The sequence below is a fragment of the Chaetodon auriga genome, chromosome 17 (genome assembly GCF_051107435.1).
Source record: "Chaetodon auriga isolate fChaAug3 chromosome 17, fChaAug3.hap1, whole genome shotgun sequence".
Lineage (NCBI taxonomy): Eukaryota > Metazoa > Chordata > Actinopteri > Chaetodontiformes > Chaetodontidae > Chaetodon > Chaetodon auriga.
In genome coordinates, this window is record NC_135090.1 from 2765119 (window position 1) to 2771118 (window position 6000).

The following is a 6000-nucleotide window of genomic DNA, read 5'->3' on the forward strand; positions in this document are numbered from 1 at the left end:
ACCTTGCCGCTTTGCTTGTGAACAACTGAGCCTTTCCAGGATGCCCCTTTCATACCCAATCATGATATGATCACCTGTTACCAATGAACCTGTTTACCTGTGAAATGTTACAAAAAAAAAAAAAAAAAAGGCGTTTTTGGAGCATTCTACAACTTTCCCAGTCTTTTGTTGCTCCTGTCCCAACTTGTCTGAAATGAAACTAATGAAGCTGATGAGCTGAAACATACAGTCTTTGTATTGTTTTCAGTTGAGGTTATGTCAAAAAGAATTGACATCTTATCACATTCTGTTCTATTTATGTTTTACACAGCGTCCCAACATTTTGGGAAATGGGGTTCTAACATAAAAATTGCCTTAAAACAAAATATATTGTGTCAGACAAAAATAATCATATAATGCCTAGATTTAAGATATTTCATCTTAACTTAAATTTTGCTTTTTGCAGTGATGGCAGATTATTACCTGACCACATTTATTTGAACCGGTGTACAAGGCTCTAAATAGAAGAGACACCAAGAGCGGAGGCAGACAAACAACATAGAGGAAACGGGTGGCGTGCACTGCTCTGCACAGACGACTGAGAGGGAAACCTTTAATGCAGAAGTCCGACCTGTTGATCTGAGGACAGTCGGAAAATACATGTGAATTTGCAGCAGTTATCTATCTAGCTATCTAGCTACTATCTAACAGCTAGCTAACTCAGTTTAGTTTGTTGAAATCCGATCCTGTGGGCATGAAAATCAAATTGACACGTTACTGGTAACATGGGTCAACAGAAAGATATCAAAAGTTGTCCACTCAGCAGCTACGGGAGATGCTAGCGAGAATTAACTGAAAACACCTGCATGCATGTTAGCATCATGCTAACATGCTAACAAAAAATGAAAAGTTAATACAATATAAATTCAAAGCAAAATGAGATAACAGAGCAAGGATGACTTTGATAAAACCGCAGGAACTTTGTTCAGTAAACCACAGGAGCAGGATGGATTACGATGTGCCGTCTTTGTTGTCCAGGAATGCAGCACTTGGTATCCGTCCACTTTGGTGCTGTCCGGTCAGAGTAGGGTGAAAATCATCTTCTTCAGCTCTGTCTCTTATTATTCTTTCTTCTACTGTGAATAAAATCAATCACCCACAATATGCAGATTTTTCAGTATCTTTATTACTGACTGTGTGCTTAGTGAGGTGGTCGGACTGGATGCAACACAACTTGTATTTATGAAGACCAGTAGATTACTGTACAAAATTTTCTGTATTTTTACAGCAATTTGTTACAGTGTCTGATGTATGATATCTGTGCAACAGATGTGTGGCAACTATGCAATACCTTTGCGTAGGATATCTGTGCAATATTTTGGTGTAGGGCATGGTGCAATATTCTTGATGTGCACGCACACCTGGCTGCGATACTGGAGTTTGATTGGAAATGTGTGCTAAGTTGCTGTGTTTTCTTGATCCTGAAGAACAAATTTATCCCATGGTAAACCATAGAGGCTACCCTGACTCTATTTGAAAATAAAGTTTTTCCAAAATGACCGACATCAAACCCACAAAGGACAAAATACCTACAAACATTTCAGAGTGTATTAGACACTGAAGGAATCCTCTTGGGAACATGTTCATATTCCCACAATAAATCTTTATTCATTTAATGAGCCTCGAGTCTTTAAATGGTAAATGGACGGTATTTGTATCAATCAATCAATCAATCAATCAAACTTTATTTGTATAGCACCTTTCATACATAAAAATGCAACACAAGGTGCTTGACAAAGGATAAAAACATGATAATCGTGCTTTTCCAGTCTGAAGACTATCGTGATCCTCATCAATCTCCATGTTTTTCCAACATTTCAGCCACTGCTGCCCTGCCTGCCCTGCCCTGTCCTGCTGTCTGCCTCTGATCAACAAGTCACAGCTTCACCGCTCCCGATTTCCATCACTAACAAACTTTGCATTAATTTGCTTTTGATTGAACTTTCACCTGGTCGCTGAGTTCTACTTTTGGGTCCAGAGTTATTACCTTAACCTAAAACTTAACATTACCATGTTCACTGTCTAAGATAACAAGTTAGCATTAGCTAATTGGTACAAAAAACAAAGAACCACTGAGGCTGATGGAAATTTCACTAGTTTTGCAGACATTTGGTCATAAAACAAAAGTACCAGACAGAGTGATATTTTGACATGAGGTTGTCACTAAATGAAAAGTTGGGATAATTAGAGTTATTAAAACACATCCTGAGGGGAACATGAATGCATGTACCAAATTCCATGGCAATTCCCCACATTTCAGTGCAAACCTAAAATGCCAAAATGCCATTGGCAGTATATAAAAGTCAGTGAATCACAAAAGTCAGGAGAGTTCACCCTCAGGGCACCATTAATGTCTGTACAAAATTTTATGGCAATTCATTCAAAAGCTGTGAAGATTCAGTCTGGAGAGAAGTTATAGATGATTGACTTGCTAACAGGCTTGCGACATTGCCATCCCTAGACTCACACTGCTGGTATGACTAAAATTGGCAAAATCCTGAAAGTTTTTTCTGTCCTACACTATACTATTGCAGCCAATAGGGGGCTTATAGTGGGACTTTAAATATAAAGTTGTGTTGCATAACATTGTTTATGTCAATTATCTAATTGTGTAGTTTAGAAACCTAACATGAAAATGGCTATTTAATCCATAACTGAAAAGCAATCTGCTCCATCAATTATGCCATTATTCAACTTTTTTACGCTTATGTTTAGGCACTGACCGCCCTTGGTTAATATTAGGAAAAGATCATGGTCTATTTTAACACAGAACAAGTCAGCAGCAATCACTATCTTTCCCTGAAAGTAACCACATTGCTTTTGTTACCTAAACCTAACTACAGTCTGGATGTGATCCTGGATTCTAGTGTCACAGTCCTGCACTTTGCATGTCCACCATCCACTCCGACAACATCCCAATGAATGTTTCATTCACTCAAACAAACATTGACTGTGAACATAATCCAGGCAGCAGTTACATTTGTCAGCACAACCTGATTATGAATGCAAATTAGTTGTATATAAACAAAATTTCTAGGAGACAGTGTTGTTCTTGTCAATAGTTCCCTGCTCAGGTTGTGTCCCACTTAGCTGTATGATGAATGCCTGTAATAACTGCAGATCTGATATGCAGCCTGGCGTCCTCTTATTCATGATAAGGGTTCTTCCCATGAGAAGACATATCTGTGAAATCAGGGCATCAGAACAATGAGTTTGGGATCCTGCCCAAATTAAGCCATCTTTGCAAATCCCATCCTGACCTAAACTGCGCTTTTCCCCAAACAGAATTTCTGCTTTAATCAAAAGCGGAATGGAAAAAGGACCCTGCGTGCCTCTGGGATATTTTTCCATTAACCATTTTGACACATGACTGACTGTGGGGGATTATTGGTTTTTGAAGAACTATTAACAGCTGTACATTTGCATTTTAATACAGTTCTCCTCAACTTACTAATGCAATTTGCTTCTCAGCTTTGTTGCCACCTCATTCCTTCAGCAATTCAGACTAACAGCAAGAAGCCCTCCAGCTTTAATCATTTTAATTGCCATGAAATATTAGTTTTCATTAATCACTTCTGAATCTTCACAATTAGACACCGGCCATTACAACTCCTCTCCAAACTGTTGCTCATCGCTTCCCGCAAGGTTTTGGATGATCCACATGGAACTCTAAGTGGCAAGGAAAGGTTCATCTTGGGTTTCTACAAGATGTTTACTTCATTAAAATGTTTGCTCTCCAGGCTTCTTTTGTTGTTTTCACAAAAACACCGTAAGAGAATTTCAGGAACTGAAACACCCAAAAAGTAACTGATTCCAGGGACATTAAAATTCACCAGTGCTAAACTAAACCTGAAATAACCAACATGAGTAAAGAAATATCAAAACAATAATAACTCAAATTTCCTATTTTAATTTTCCATCCTTGGCTGTCCCTCCAGGTAATGTTTGCTAGAGGTCCTTGAAGGTCTCTTTACCACAGTGACAAAGTTCCACTGGATTAATAATTCCGATGTCTGAATTCTCGCTGCTCTCAGACCTTCTCTACAGAGACAAAATATCTGTACATCTGTTTCCCTCTGCATCTGTCATATTTGTCCTCAGCAGGGGCTTGTCCACCTTCTTTCTTCAGTAGGGTGCATTAGTCACTGAATATTACCTGACTGTGACTGAGCAAGAAGATGACATGAGCATTTGCATGACATTTTCAAAGGACAAAAGTAAACTGAAGCTGAAGGTTTTATTTCTACTTTGTGGCATTTTGTGAATTGTAGGGGACATTTTGTACCAACAACAAATTTGATAAAATAAGTCTGTACACTGCAAGTAACTTTCCATGGAGATGTTTTTAAATGGCATTGATAGATAAATAGTCAGTATAAGTCAGACTGTTTCAGCTTCCAGAAATTCTCTTATAGGAACAAGACTGTATAGAAAAACACTGGTGTAGAATCATCGTGTTTTATTATTATTTGTAACATTACACTTCTGCCCTATGAACAGTTGCTCTGTCCCCATTCATTTCAACTGAAAACCATACAATGGCCAAATTTTAGCATGCTTTGCCTGTTTCAGTCAAATCCTCATCACCAGTTCACCTTTTTTCAACCTTAACCAAGAATACAGATGTGCATTATTTGTAAGTGAAGTATGTGTCTGTCATCACCCTTTTAACACGATCATAGCTATAAACCTGGTGCTTCTGCTCAATATTTATTTACTACGTGATGGAATTGTGACAACCCATCCTTTTTCAGAAATCAGTGCTGGGAAATTCCACTGAGTGGAAGGATGTCACCGCACCTTTAAACTGTATTCATATTGTAGCAATGCAAGCAAACAAACAAACAAACAAACAAACAAAATTTTTGCTGCTTTATTGCAGTGTCTCTGGGAATTAACTAGTAAATTACAAATACTATAATTTCTAAGGCTGCATACGTTTCGATAAAGTGTTTAATAGTTGTAACTAATTGCTTTATTAATGTTAATTAATAATTTACAAATGCTTATTAGACAAGTGATAAGCCATTAGTACAACTTAAAGGCTGTGGGTTGGTACTCAGTCTTCACCGTACCTGACAACATAGGCATTGACAATAAGAGAAGTTTTCCGGCACTCCACCCTTGGCTGTCCTGCCACCCTTACCATTGTCCAAATACCCCTTACATTTAGACAAGGGCACATATCAGAACGACAAGGATTGAATTTACTAATTCCTACATTAAGTGACTTATTAATTAGGTGGTCAGAATCAAATACCTAGCGGAATGTGAAATGTTGTGAATATCCATGCATCAATTGGCAGAGCATGTGTCTGTGCCTTTTGGGCATGCTGCTTGACAGATTTTTCATGCTGGCTCACATTGCTTTTCCCTCTGTGTGATACACAGAAATATGTGTGGCATATTTTACAAAAAACATGACTTTGACTTGCATTGCTTTTCATTAAGAATGGTTATGCCTCCTCCAATTTGGTGAGATAATTGCACAAACTTTTATCCATTTTGGCAGGTACTCCATCCCTCTCAATTTCATCCAGTTCTTCTTCTTCTTTCAGTTGCAGGTGCTATTTGAGTGATGGCTTCCCATCAACAGAATAGAATGGTTAAAAATCCACAAGATTTATGGGAAGCTATTTAAAAGGGGTGACAGCCTGAGAAAAGGGTAACAGGAGAATATGTGGAAAAGTGGAGGATTGACAAGTTTAGTCTTCACTTAGTCATGAAATTGCATGGACTTATTTGGAAGACTTTGACTTATTTGGCTTCAATGAAACATCAAACATTAGCTCCACAATGGTTGTGTAGTTCTGTAGATCTTGGAGTACCAAACTGTCGCGTCACGGAAGGACCTGAGAGATGCAGCATCACTGGCTGATGGAGCATCATGAATAGCTGCAATGTGGTTGTCATTCAGTAGTAGTCCATCTTTACTTATGGTGTGGCCCAAGTAAGTCAGCT